The sequence below is a fragment of the Nyctibius grandis genome, chromosome 4 (assembly GCF_013368605.1).
Source record: "Nyctibius grandis isolate bNycGra1 chromosome 4, bNycGra1.pri, whole genome shotgun sequence".
NCBI classification, from domain to species: Eukaryota; Metazoa; Chordata; class Aves; order Nyctibiiformes; family Nyctibiidae; genus Nyctibius; species Nyctibius grandis.
This window is the reverse complement of record NC_090661.1, coordinates 81,679,780-81,695,296: the sequence shown is the minus strand read 5'-3', so window position 1 is coordinate 81,695,296 and position 15,517 is coordinate 81,679,780. Positions and strand designations below refer to the sequence as shown.

At 41.0% G+C, this 15,517-nt stretch overlaps 1 protein-coding gene across 3 annotated transcripts in view; it reads right to left on the bottom strand.

Moving 5' to 3' along the window:
• NDST2 (N-deacetylase and N-sulfotransferase 2) overlaps positions 1 to 15,517 on the bottom strand; it is a 145,270-nt gene that overhangs the window by 109,213 nt on the left and 20,540 nt on the right. For 2 of the 3 annotated variants that reach the window (XM_068398534.1, XM_068398536.1), the window contains exon 2: positions 1,231 to 1,309. The exons of the other annotated variant lie outside the window; for it this stretch is intronic. The gene's annotated coding sequence lies outside the window, so the exon portion shown is untranslated. The remainder of the gene's footprint in view (positions 1 to 1,230; positions 1,310 to 15,517) is intronic. 3 annotated transcript variants of the gene reach the window in all.

Below are 15,517 nucleotides of genomic sequence, written 5' to 3'. Positions count from 1 at the left end.
CAATATTTGCTTTTAATCTTGAACATTCCAAGATATTTTTCTTCATAAAGTCAAGATATTTACTTTACATACTTTTTTTGTATATAAAAAGCCTTTTCAGGCTATGAGTTGGAAGTTTCTAGAATGTTTTACCCATTACTCTCTTTGGTTCCTAAAATATTAAGCTAATGACTCTAATGCAGAGTGCTTTTACAGGCAGAGGTAGATAACAGCATTATTTTTAAATACAGAACGTGTATAAGGAAAATCGTCTGCAGAAGATCAAGAGACACATAACATCTGACAGCATAAAGTTTTACGGATGCTCCTGAAGAATGATCTTCAAATGCATGACATACCCATTTCTGATGGTTAATGCAGTCTCATGGAAAACAGACCAATATAGACTTTACAGTATCACATATTTACTTTTATCTGCCCTTCCTTAAAGTACTAATACTCTTTGTTTGCGTGCAGATATAAAACACAAACATTATTTCTCAACCATAAAGCACTCTAGATGTTTTTAAAGTTCCCTTCTGTGCTAATCCTCTGTTGTTTTACTCTATTCCCTGCCAACTGGAAACACTTGTAAAACCACACTCTCTCACCCCCACACACTGCACCTTCTCATGCCTGGCACACTCGGCATTTCACTGACTGAAGGGAAAGGTTTGGAAAAATTCTGGCTCAAGTACTCACAGCAGGACAATACCATTAAACTTATCCCCCATCTCATAAGTAGCCTTCTCGATTTGATAAAAGCCTGTTTTCTTTTTCTTTCAGTTAATGCTCAAGCACCTCAGCCACTTTCAGAAGACAGCTGATATGACAGACATTAGATTTGATGAAGAATTCACAGAACTACGTAGGAAATGGGTATAGTTAAGCACTCCTCTCAGCCGTCCCTTCCGATGGTGGTCACTGGGTAGGAATTGTATTTTTATTACTGTTTATTTTCAGGGTCTCAAAGATTTCTCTAGCTCTAAACTCACATCTGTTCAAGAGATGAAACATGCCTGCCTTTCAGCTTCTCAGGTCTGCAGTGTTGCAGAATGCCACACAATCTACACTAAACCAGAATTTAACAGTGCTTTGACAGCTGATGCTCACGATTTTATGAGCTGGTAGATTAGATTTTCTCCACTGCAAAGCTAGATACGGTTTAAGGTGACACGTTTGGTCAGCCTAAATTTATCAGTTCCTCTGAACATAAATCTACATCAAAGAGGATGGAAGTTAAGTACTCACCTTTTCAGCAGCACCTTTGTTCAAAAGCCAGCATGCAGAGCAAAGCCAAGAATGCCTGGCTCACAAGCACACCCTCCAGCTGGTGGGAGAAGAGTAAAATGGGTCTGGATTAGAGATACACAGGAAAGAAAGGTCAAAGAGTACTTTATACAAGTATGAAGATCATTGCAGACGGCTGAGCAAACAATCACTTTGTTCTAAACACGAATTATTCAACAAGACAGTGCATACACTATTGTGCCTCCTTAAAAACATGGCAAGTGAAAGTGAAGACAGTATTTCTTAATTACTGAAACTGACCCCCAATTATATAAAAGGAAAAGCAAGCAGGGGAAGAATATGCTAAGAACCTCCTCCTGGGTTGTTTTAAGAGCTAACAAGTCCACCAGTCAGAGTTGCAACTTTCATGACTGTAAGCACCATGGCACCGAGAACTCGGCTTTAAATCTCACATGAAGACCTTTCTTCATAATGAAAAGTTAAAACACACCCTCAGATGAAGTCCTTGATACTGTAGCTCAGAGAGCAGCTTTGCATTGTACAGACTGCATGTAGAGACCATGTACAGAAATGCAATGCAGCACTATAATCTGCTTTGTCTCAGCGCTGTTTGAAAACTAAGGTTTAGGGAGTTTTGCTTTACAAAGGAAACCCCCAAAACTGGTATACTTCCCAAATTCTTTAAATAATCTCCTCAAATTAATCCCAGGGCTGCCTTCTAGCCAACAGGAGTCAGCCAGCAAATGCCAAGCATAGCCAAGTCCTTCCTCTCACAAGCCAGTGACTCCACATGATTCCACCTTGTTGTCTTCCTTCGCCACACCAGAGCCTCACAGGCACCTGACACCCATCCAAAAAAGAAGCCACAGAGAGTAGCAGTGAACCTGAACACCTTTTACTATTTACCCTATTACACAAGCCAAATGGGGCAGCTTAGGGCTGCTCTCCATCCCCTCAGATGCAGTTAAATTGACTTTCTGGCTGCAATTTAAGATGCGCTTTTGTTTGTTAAGGAAAAATTCTCTGCTGCCTTCCTTCACACTACAAAGGTTTTGCTCCTGTTCTTACCATCCCATCAGCTGCAGGTTGGCTGTATGTAACGCAAATAGTAGCTCACAGTCTGGGAGCTCCCTCACCGTCATTCACCTAGATGCAAACAGGAATAAAATAGTGCAACTAGACCTCTATACCTGGGATTAGTTTGTTCCCATTTACTTGCAGCTACAGCGTTTACACAGAATGTAGCAAGACAGTGTTCTTGAAAGTCACTCCCAAAGCTTATTCACCTTTCTTCTCCCCTTATATCTTTTTATACTGCTTGCCCAACTGTTCATTTTAAAACTTTTTTCTAAAGAAAGACAGCATCTAAGATTGGTACGCAATAATGTAGATTTGAATTGGCAAGCAGCACTAAGGAGGCAAAATTAAGCAGTTAAGAGAGGCTGCCAACTGGCCTTAATACCACAAAAGCAAACATAAATTAAATGGGTAAAAAGAGACTTACTAAATTATTCAATCTATTTTCATCAGAAAGCTGACTCTTTGATGTTAGATTATTTCCTGAATCTTTCTACCAGTCTTACATATTATATATTTGTTCCTATATATTTGTTCTTCCAACCTTTCCTTTGGGCAGACTATTCCATATTTTAATATATTTCATAATCTCATTCCCTTGTTTCTAGTTATGCCCCTTCTCACCTTAGTAAATTAATTAGTTTCTATCTTTCAAGAATGTGCCTCAAATATTTGTAGACTCTTATCACATCTCTCAGCTACACTTCTCGTTATCACATAGCCAAGGTAGGCATGTTTGCCTATTGGTCCCTTGGTCTGTACTCATTCGTCATTAGTCCCTCAGCTCTCTTCAGTTGGTTTACATCTGTCTAGAAACAAGATGTTTGGGCCTGCACACCTGGCAAGTTAACTCTCACAGTTGTTTAAGAAGGAACCTCTCTTAAATTTGTATAACCCAAAATTATATTAATTTGTTTTTTGCTGCCATGACGCATCTGCAAACTGATTTATCTGCTGCCCAGCTACCCACCCCGAAGGCTTCTGGTGCTTGGAAAAACACTAATGCTTTTCCAGTTTCACTCTTCCCCTGGCACATGCACAAACATATTTCAGGTTAAACTTTTTTTGACTGCATTCTCTTGGTGCCTCCCCACAAACGGGAAATACCTAATTTTGATACTCGCTCATTATTTCTAGTATCTCTAGTTTTTCTGTGTTAGTGTCTTCATCTACATCTGATTCATCTCCAACATTCAGCATCTTAGAAGTTTTAAAAAAAACCCCAGCCTGTAATAAAGGTGTTAAAAACATACATTTCTCAGTAAGATACAATGAGACAAGATCTCCACATGGCTATTGTTGTTCAGTACTACTGTGTTTATACTTCTGTGACTTTCCGTTGAGAATTTCCACTCTCAGCCTAAATTACCTAATGCAAAAGGAAAAGACCAAAATAGACAATCTGACATATCTTAAGCTAGGTAAGATACACAGTTAAACCAACAGCACTGTCAGAAGGCAGCAGGTATCTCCCTTCCTTCCCCTCCCTTTCCCACCCATTAACCAGCCGCACATTGCCTTTGTTGTGCCACCGCTGCCCTGTGCTGGCACACGCCCTGGCGAGCCAGGTATTGTTCAACTTCAGATTTAGTGCGTTGCGCATCTGCACAAGTACTTGTATGCACCAGATTATGCAGGGACAGGAGAAGAGTGGGACTGTGTGAGAACTTACACCATGGAAAAATGTGCACGGGATAATGCTCCTGTACTCCCATTTGTAAACACCACCTCAGCACAGGAAAGTAAACCTGAAATCCTGTAAACTGGGAAGTCTGCAAAATCCCAAAGACTTCTCAAGAACAGAGGGAAGGAGAATCCTTCTGAGCATGTGAACACTGAAGATTTCTGCATAGCTGAGGGGACAAGATGAATTGAACACAAGGTAGATCTGTTAAGGAGTTGAATTCTTTCAAGGATTAGAAAAAAAAATGATGGAGTAAAGGAACACAAGACCACATTGTTTACTGGAATTTTCTCAAAAGATTTGGTCAAGTCCCTCACAAAGGGCTACTCAAGTCACTGTGCAGGCAAGAAGAACAAAGCACTGTCACAAGCGGGAAACTGGCAAAAAGAAACAAAACAAGAGTCACTGATCAGTTTTGAGAGTGGAAGAATGGTATTTGTGGAGCTCTCAAATATTAGCATCTATTTTCTTGCAGGTTGTTATTAAATAGTTGCAAAAGAAAGCAAAGACTGAAATAAAATTTCAACCGAACACAACTTTAAGTGAGGCTGGTTGAATACACAGAATAATGTGGATTAGTTTAGGAAATTCTGAGTGTGCTGTTGAGCAGTTTGGGGCCACAGCAACAAAGAAAATGAAAAAGAAAGAAAAAATAGAAAGAGAGAGGGAGGTCTTTAATTATGAGCTATAAATTACCTGTAGTTACTCTGTAAGAATTTATGTTATGTGTCAGTGAAAACAGTCATTTGATCAGCATGGTAAAAAAAGTAAACAAGACATTTAGAAAAAATAATATCGACATTATATATATTAACATTCTTTAACATACACTTTCTTAACACATATACGTCCACCTTGACTGAAACTGTTATTTAGCAGGAAGAAAAATCCTCAAGAAAATGCAATGAAAATTATCAGGGCAAAGAATATGCTTAAAACTGAAGGGAAACTATACAGAAACAATTTCAGTATCCTTGAAATCAGAGACAACAGTCTTGGAAAGAAAGGGATCAGTGATATCTAAAGCATTCCCAACACATTTGCCTGTTATCTCTGCTAACATCTTCCAGCACAGAGCATCCAGAGCATCCCCAGGCAATCCAGTCTACTGCTAAACTGCTTGCGCTGTTGGAAGTTTTTCCTGAAGTCTACTATAATTCTGCAATTTAAGCTCTTTACTTCTGGTCTTACCCTGTGTGAGCATGGAGGAGAAATTGTTCTTTTTCTCTTTGCAGCACACGTTAAAATTTTTAAATTATTTTAACTACTCCAGCCTGAACAATCCTGATTGTTTCATTCTTCCCTTGTAGGTCCCATTTTCATTGCTATTGCTTTCTCCTGAGCTGCTTCCAGTTGGTCTTAATCTTTCGTCAAGGTGTGCAAAAACAGCTGCAGCAGTGCATCGTTCCAGTACACAGTAGAGATAAAGACTACATGTCTCAGATGCTGGGCTCCTTCATATACATTATTTGCGTTGTTGACTCATGTACAAGGTATGATCCACTACAATACCTGCTTCTTTTCCACAAGCCTACTACTTAGCTAGCCTTGACTGTTCAATATTTGTGCAGCTGATAAATCTTGCCTAAACAAGATGTTTACCTTAAGCAACAACAAAACACACAGTAAAATTAAAAGTAAAGTTATTTAAAGTGAAAGGGAGGAATTAAGGGAGAAGAAGCTGTGCACACCCATGTAATCCATTATCAGAGCAGTATTTTAGTAAAAGCTAGCAATAAATATGAAAATAGAAACATCTTTAGTTTCTACAAACACAAAGGAGATAGGCATTTATACAGTTTGGGGTGGGTTTTTTTAACCTCCTTGCCTTTCAGTGAGATGTGTGTGCTTAAATCTCTTAAGTGTTTCTGAAACTGTCACTCATAATTACGTAATTGTCCATTATGGACATTTTATCACTTCCTCCAAACCCACTGATCATCAGGTACTACTGGAAACAGAACACCATATTACACATATAACTCCTCTGACTGGATATGGCCTTCTCATCCTCTCCTTTTCTTATTTCTCATAAGTGAATTTTATGACACAAAGTAAGCCAAAAGGAGACTGGGTTTTATAATAAAATGAACCATGATATCAAAGAAATAAAGTCATGAAATCACAGACAGAAAATTTTTCTTTTATGTTTGTGCATGGACGTATGAGTTTTGAAAGCTATCATACAGTATTTATGGCAAGACCTAAAAACTTCACCTACAGTTAAAACCAGGAAGCTGTATTTTGTGACCAAATTGTTGAGAAAGCATCATATCATTTGTTTCAACTATATTCTCATTGCTGTTTACTTTACAGCACACACCGAAAGGCTTCAGCCAAGGTTAGGATTGCTATATATTATGTATCTATCTCCAAAAACATACACAAGCACACAACTGTATCTGTATATATAATCAGACTTCTGTATGCCTAACAAAAGACAGTCCCTGTCCCACATACTTTTCAAAAGAAACAGCACACAAATATTAGAACAGAAGCATTATACTAATTTGACAAAAACAGAACTGAGGCAGCAATGAAGTAAACTACCAAAGTTCACATGAAAAGCAGAGCGAGGGACCTAGGTCAAATTTTCTAATCCCAGTTACAGCATTATTAACCACAGAACAATGATCCTGCATTCCTTTCCCTAATCACCAAATAACACAGATTTAAGATGCCTGCACCTAACACTCATTCACAGTAATACCGGTGGCTAAACAAGATGTAACAATTCTCCGAGAGAAAGCAAGAAATACTTTCATTCTTTACTGTCCTGAATTTAGGATGCCAGTATCACTGTTTTCATTCCTCCTCCGTCTCTGCCAGTTCATACCAAAGGCCTACACAGGCAGGGTTTAAGTGAACAACTTGCTTCACAACCGAAGCAAACTAAGAACTCGGTCACTACAGTCCAGCTCTAGCAGTTGGTTGTTAAGTCATGAGAACTAAAACATTGCTTTAGTTACTTCACCCTTAAAACAAAATTATCACAGAGTGTTACTAGAACAGCTGGAAAGAGAAAAATCACACCTTAAGTTAAAGTACAGCACTTCTATATGTGAACAGACTTTTAAGAAATAGAGGATTAACTGAAGAAACATTACCAAACCTGTCACAGACATTTTCATCTACATCTGAAAAAAGCATGCAAGAAGAGGTAAGAGTGGCACCAGAAGCGAGCACGTATTTTCACAAAGAAAATCGGAAACGTTGCAGGAAATGATGGAAAAGAGAACAGCTGAACCAGAAACTAGGTTAGAAGGGGACATCTCCCCAGAGCCCTAACAAATTCATTACAAGACCCGAGGGAGATGTTAAAAAACAAGGGGCTTTTGTAGCGATGTTTAACACTCCTTAATGTGACACAGTGCATATATTTACCAAGAAGAGTAATGCAGCACACTGAAACTAAAAATACAATTGCGTACTGAAAGAAGTTAAGAAGACAAGACAGCATTTGATCAAAGACACACAAAAGGTAACAGATTACCGAAGGGTACAAATGATGCGAGAAAAACTGATATGGGTTTATTTCAAAGAACAGGGAAGAAACCACGGAGAGAGAGCTGGCAGAAAGTATCATGGAGGTTATACTTGCAGTTTAGTGAAAAGCCTAATGCAGCATTACAGCAAAGCACAATCTGCAACAAGCAAGGAAAAGAGCCAAGTACCAACGTGTACGGTGGGCACACAGGAAAAACACCTAACTGGGTATTTTTATGACCTATTTTGTTCATTTTATATTAATGATAGCTTTCTAATCACTTTAGGTATGTATCCAGGCAACAGGACCAACCGTGCATGTAAGAGATCAGGGTGCTATTAATATATCTTTAAGCTGGGGCAGATGACATTTTTTTACAGAGGCAGTGAAGAATCCCAGGCCTTGTTCTCTCTCCGACCGACTGGAAAAAGAAAAGCCATCCCACTCACACTCCAGATTATACGCTCTGCTGCAATACAGTGGCAAGCTATTACCATCACACAAATTCTCATGCAATAAGTGCCAATTCCACTTCTATCACGTGATACAACTACTTCCAGTCAGAGGACAGAAAAATAGCAGTAAAAGTTGGCTGGAAATGGGTAATTGGGACAATTCATAAACTCCTCAACTTGCTTTCCAGCACGTCCGCAGAGTCCCGAGAAAAGAGGGTAGACCATGGACCAGATTAACTTCCCTGCTGCTGTGGATCCGATCTGCTGTCCAACCTTCTCACCTTTGAGATATCACAGTTCTGGCTCTCATCCTGCATCTCTCACATCTTTCCATCTAGCAACATTAGAATGATTTACAGAAGAAAATCAAAGAGTCCTTCCAGTAAAGATAAGGTAGTGTATGCGAACAGCTAAATGGCAATGGGATTTTCTGGCTCATGCCAGAAACAGTAGCACACCGACCTCAGCTAAATACAGAATCCATCCCCTCTATCCAAAAGAAATGCCTGTACACTATTAATATCACAAGATGAAGCTCAGCTGTATAAATAAAACCTCTCATTTCAGCTAAGTCTTCATCATCTCCCTGGCATCCACCACCTTCTCCTCTTCACAACAAAACTCTCAGGAGGCCTTTCAGTGCAGGTTTTTCATAGCAAGCCTGTTGCTCAAGTACACTGGACAGGAATGCAAGTCTTGTTTTATTATCTCCTCTTGGCAAGTTAACATTTACGAACAATTAGGTTGGAAATAAGAAAAAAAAATATCAAACAATGAAGTTCTGAAGGAAATGCTCAAGTAAGCATTTGCAAGTCAGCATGGTTTAAAATGGAAACGTATTGCCTGGAAGTCAAGGGGACCTGCATGCTCTTTCAAGAGACTCACTGACATGCTGGATGACCTCAAGCACATCACCCGACCTTTCCCACATTAAAAAAAAAATCTCCTTATACAACCTTCCTAGGTACCTCACTTTGAGAATTAAAAAATAAATACACTGTAAATCCTCCTATTATTATTACTGCTGTTACTATGGGGGCTAGAACTGTCGTCAGCAAACAAGCAGGACATAATTTAATTTTCTTCAAATATTTATTATATGACAACACAGCCATCTGTTTAACACTCACTATGTTTAGTTTCTGTCTTAAAAAACACTGGGAAAGAACATACCAGCTTCTGCCTCTCACTTCCACTTATCCTTTCCAGCCACACATGCACTAATACATGGTCAATATCCTTTCAACTGTAGCACAGAAGAAATTGCAGGAAAGCAGACAAAATTTCAGCTTGGATGAAAACAATTCAAATCACAAATTTATTCTCCAACATACCAAAACCAGAATCCCTAGTTTTAGCAGTATTAAATAAATTTTAATTTCAGTATTGAAGACAAAGGACAGGATATGAAGGAAAATGGTGGGACAAGGGGAGATAGATGGCAATAAAGCACTGTGCACAATGACCATATGCTAAAAGAGGACAGATATAAGAATATTACGTATCTATACAGAAAACGCAACTTTTCAGCAGCATTAATTTCTCTCCAGTACATTATACCATAAAACATCATTTTTAAGTAACAGCTGTTACACAAAGGTGCCTTTGGCATCTAAATGTATTCTATTCAGGCACTTTATGAAAAGGCTTCTCTTCTCTCTGTTCGCGCTGTATTCTTCCACCAGCCTGTATGCAAAAATCTTTATCTAACATGTCTCAAGTCATATCACTGGGACTTCGAGATAATACCAGTCAAGGAGGTAGCAAAAAATCTAAACTAATTAACACACTGAGTGAATTTGCTAATGAGGAAAACAAAAAAACAGAAGGCATCCGCTAAAATGCACTCATCTTTTATTCTTCCCTGTCCCCTCCTCTACTATTCCAATCCCAAGACCATGAACTGCTCCCAACACACCTCAGCTCCTGGTAGCAGCATCCCTTACTACGCCAGTCCTGGTCCACCAACACAATTCCAACATACAGAGCTCAGCCCTTACTTTCTAGAGCTATTTATAAACCGTGATACCGCATCAGGTCAGCCATGCCTCTCAGAAGCCAGTATCTGACACCGCAATAAAAGTGTGGAGCTCAGGCTGAAGACACTCCAGCGCATAGGTGAAAATGCATAAGCCAAACACATAAATGCAAAAAGATGCCCAAAGTTATGATGCTTGGATTGTTTTAAACAGTTTATTTTCAGATCTTCTGTTGCTGACAAGTATTCCTCTGTTTTCACACAATCAAAAGATAACATGTTATAATAGTGATACACTGATATCATTAATTTATTGGCATCTGATGATTGGATAGCGAACAATAACTCCCGAATATAATGTCAGTATTTTGTTCATCAACTACACACATTTGTTGACGTGTCCTTTTGCTCATGAACTATAGATTCCGAATACATGAAGCAAATGAATTTTTAGAAAACTGGGACTAACAGAACCAACAAGAATATAAATATTACCGTTCTGCACAAAAAAAAACAAAGAGAAATCTCATCATTTAGGAGAGGTAACGACTGTTTTGAAAATACTTCTGTTTCTGAGCATAAGCCACCAACGCAATCTCTCTCACTCTAGCTTGTGGCATTGCACGTTTATTCAGAGGCAATCTGGCCAGAAACGGTGCAGGTAGCCCTGCCAAGGCCTGGCTGTGCCCTGATGTCTCAAGGAAGCATCAACGCTACAGACAACAAACCGAATCAGAGCTGCTCTGTACCAGCGTGGCCCAGCATTTCAGGTGTGGCAGAGCAGGACTGGATAACACACAGCCCTTTTACACGAAAATGACATAGCAACATCAACAGGCTGCCAGAGAACCTCTCAATCCACCGGTGTCCGACAAAACACAGCTGCCCACTTACGAGTCGCGCTCCTGTGTAACAAGGGTTGAGCACCGGCACCGGGAGAGACCCCGAACCTCTCTTCAGTTTCTCAACAAGGACAAAGGTTTAGCCAAACACAACAGTAGACAGCCTTCAGTCCAAAATGAGATAACGCTGGACTTTGTTTAAATCGAACATGATTTGAGAACAGGTTGAAGATGCGCCAGTGTCTGCCTGATCCATCCAAACAACAACTACAGCTACTCTCTGTTATAGTTCTTGAAGATACCTCAAAAAAAATAGTTCTACATTATTCCTCCATCCTGTCAAAAGTCTGCATTTATTTTAAGCAGCCTGCCTGCACTGCAGAATACGTTTCTACCTAATATTTCATCACCAGTGTAATCACCTGAATATAACACCTTGTTTTTAGTGGGATATCATAATTGTTTTGTGGTCTGGTAAGAATCAGTTATTTAAAACACTTCAAAATTATACAGGACATAAAAACGTCATTTTGAATTTGGCCTAAAACTCATTCACATCAGTATCCTACCATCTATACTGACCAGTTCCAGGTATTTCAAAGACTAGCACAAGAAACTCTTGAACACAAATTTGCAAAATAGTCATCAGGAGTAGTTGTTCTTATTATCCTTTACACTGAGGGACACCTTAAGCTCAAGGAAGCTGTCTGTCCCTTCCAAAAGGCCTTGGAAGTTTGTTTTCATTTGCAGATTTGCCTATATAACAATATCTACTCTCCTAACACATAAATATCAGATTACATTTGACCCCACAAAGTTTTAGCCTCAATTATGTACTGCAGCAATGAGTTCCACAGACTAATTTGTGCGCTGAATGAAATATCCTTCCTTTGTCCAGAACTGAATTTGTTACTTCCCAGTACCATTGACAGTCTCCCTTTCTGATGATGGCAAGCTATCTATTCTTAAGCCACTACTCGAAACAAGAATCGTCAATCTCTCTTTTACAGAGAAACTATTTCATAAATAGAAAGTACTCTGCAATGACCGTAATTCGTAGAGATGCTGCAATCAGTATAAAAGCTACTGACAATGCATACACTGCACCTTCTCCATCTGAGATGATGTTTCTTACCAGCAGTATCATCCCTCCCGTGCCCCTGCAGTAGGGCTTAAAGAGCACTTCCCTCACAGCCCAACACTCAGGCCTAGGAACGACAAAGTCCCATCATGAAATTATCAGCATGATGGTAAACAGAGTTTTTAAAGGGCTGCTCGGTTTTCTGAGCACATGTCAGCACAACTGTAGCCTACTAGAAAGAGATGCTCCTCCCTTGATGGTGGGAACAAGCATAACAGCTGCACAAATTAGCTATTCACTGGAGTATTGTTCTTCTGAACTTGCCATCAGACATAATTCCTACCTGCAGGATGTGAAGTTTGCAGCAGTCAGTGCCTTCATGATGCTGTTTTACAGAACTAAGAAAGTAGCATATATAAAAACCAGCCAAATGATACCTGAAAATTACTGGAAGAGGTTGCTTAGCTAACTGACAGAAAGGAAGAAATACACCGAACAACCCACTCGGAGATTCCGATACAGTAATTTGTCCTCTTCATTCACCTCAAATATGAATAGGGGAAATGAAGGTCCAATCCCCGTGAGCTGCACGAATCCAGTCTTTAATTAGAGGGGCCCTGCCTCCAGCCAGGAGGAGGAGAGGGACAACCGAGTTTATTGGACTGTGTGGATTCGATGGCCTGGCACATTAGAACCACAAAAGTATCGAGCCCTGGTATACACTGGTGCACAGTGCACCCTCATGCCATCGAATCATAAAGGGACAGAATCTGTCAGTATCTCGGGAATAACAGGGGGATCTCAAGAGTTATCTGTATTGGAGGCCGAAGTGAGCCTAACTGAAAATGAATGGAAAAAGCACCCCATTGTGACTGGTCCAGATGCTCCATGCATCCTTGGCATAGACTACCTTAAGAAAGGGTATTTTAAGGACCCAAAAGGATATAGATGGGCCTTTGGTGTAGCAGCTGTAGAGACTGAGGACATTAAACAGCTGTCTACCTTGCCTGGCCTCTCAGAGGATCCTTCTGTTGTGGGGTTGCTGAAAGCTGAAGAACAACAGGTGCCAATTGCTACTGCCATGGTGCACCGACGACAATATCGCACCAATCGAGACTCCCTGATCCCCATTCATAAACTGATTAGACAACTAGAAAATCAAGGAGTGATTAGCAAGACTCACTCACCCTTTAATAGTCCTATATGGCCAGTGCGAAAGTCTGATGGAGAATGGAGATTAACTGTGGACTATCGTGGCCTAAATGAAGTTACACCACCTCTGAGTGCTGCTGTGCCAGACATGCTAGAACTTCAATACGAACTGGAGTCAAAGGCAGCCAAGTGGTACGCCACCATAGACATTGCTAATGCATTTTTCTCTACTCCCTTGGCACCAAAGTGCAGGCCACAGTTTGCTTTTACCTGGAGAGGTATCCAGTACACCTGGAATCGACTGCCCCAGGGGTGGAAACACAGTCCTACTATTTGCCACGGACTGATCCAGACTGCACTAGAAAAGGGTGGAGCTCCAGAACATTTGCAATATATTGATGACATCATTGTATGGGGTGATACAGCAGCAGAAGTTTTTGACAAAGGGGAGAAAATCATCCAAATTCTTCTGAAAGCTGGTTTTGCCATAAAAAGAGGCAAGGTCAAGGGGCCTGCCCAGGAGATCCAGTTTTTAGGGATTAAATGGCAAGATGGGCGTCGCCAGATCCCGATAGAGGTGATCAACAAAATAACAGCTATGTCCCCACCAACTAACAAAAAGGAAACACAAGCCTTCTTAGGCGTTGTGGGTTTCTGGAGAATGCATATTCCAGATTACAGCCAGATTGTACGCCCTCTTTATCAAGTGACCAGAAAGAAAAATGATTTTCAGTGGGGCCCTGAACAACGACAGGCTTTTGAACAGATTAAACAAGAGATTGTGCATGCAGTAGCCCTTGGACCAGTCCGTATGGGACAAGATGTTAAAAATGTACTCTACACCTCAGCTGGGGACAAAGGTCCTACCTGGAGCCTCTGGCAGAAAGTGCCAGGGGAGACTCGAGGTCGACCCCTAGGATTTTGGAGTCGAGGATACAAGGGTTCCGAGGCCAATTACACTCCAACTGAAAAAGAGATACTGGCAGCATATGAAGGAGTTAGAGCTGCCTCAGAGGTAATTGGTACTGAGGCACAGCTTCTCCTGGCACCCCGATTACCAGTACTAGGCTGGATGTTCAAGGGTAAGGTTCCTACTACTCATCATGCAACTGATGCTACATGGAGTAAATGGATTGCATTAATTACACAGAGGGCTCGAATAGGAAACCCTAATCGCCCAGGAATCTTAGAAGTGATCATGGACTGGCCAGAAGGCAAAGACTTCGGAATGCCACCAGAAAAGGAGGTGACACGTGCTGAAGAAGCCCCACCATATAATGAACTACGAGAGGATGAGAAGCAGTATGCCCTGTTCACCGATGGATCCTGCCATCTTGTAGGAAAGCATCGGAAGTGGAAAGCTGCTGTATGGAGTCCTACACGACGAGTCACAGAAGCCACAGAAGGACAAGGTGAATCAAGTCAATTTGCAGAGGTAAAAGCCATCCAGCTGGCTTTAGACATTGCTGAATGAGAAAAGTAGCCAAGGCTGTATCTTTATACTGACTCATGGATGGTGGCAAATGCCTTGTGGGGGTGGTTAAAGCAGTGGAAGCGAAGCAACTGGCAGCGTAAAGGTAAACCTATTTGGGCTGCTGAACTGTGGCAAGATATTGCTTCTCAGCTAGAGAAACTAGTCGTGAAGGTACGTCATGTAGATGCTCACGTACCTAAAAGTCGGACAACTGAGGAACATTGAAACAACCAACAAGCAGATCAGGCTGCTAAAGTGTTCCAAATAGATTTGGACTGGGAACATAAAGGTGAACTATTTTTAGTTCGGTGGGCTCGTGACACTTCAGGTCATCAAGGGAGAGATGCAACATACAGATGGGCTCGTGACCGAGGGGTGGACTTAACTATGGACTCTATTGCACAGGTTATCCATGATTGTGAAACATGCGCCGCAATTAAGCAAGCCAAACGGTTAAAACCTCTGTGGTATGGGGGGCGGTGGTTGAAATATAAATATGGGGAGGCCTGGCAAATTGACTACATCACACTCCCTCAAACCCGCCAGGGTAAATGTTATGTGCTTACCATGGTGGAGGCAACCACCGGATGGCTGGAAACATACTCTGTGCCCCATGCCACTGCCCGGAACACTATTCTGGGCCTTGAAAAGCAAATCTTGTGGCGACGTGGCACACCAGAGAGAATTGAGTCGGACAATGGGACTCATTTCAAAAATAGTCTCATAGATAACTGGGCCAAAGAGCATGGCATCGAATGGGTATATCACATCCCCTATCATGCACCAGCCTCTGGGAAAATTGAACGGTATAATGGGCTGTTAAAAACTACCCTGAAAGCAATGGGGGGTGGAACCTTTAAAAACTGGGATAAGCATTTGGCACAAGCTACCTGGCTAGTTAACACCAGAGGATCTATCAACCGAGCTGGCCCTGCTCAGTCAGACCTTTTACATACAGTAGAAGGGGATAAAGTCCCTGTGGTGCATGAAAGGAATCTGTTGGGAAAAACTGTCTGGGTTCTTCCTGCTACGGGCAAAGGTAAACCCATTCATGGGA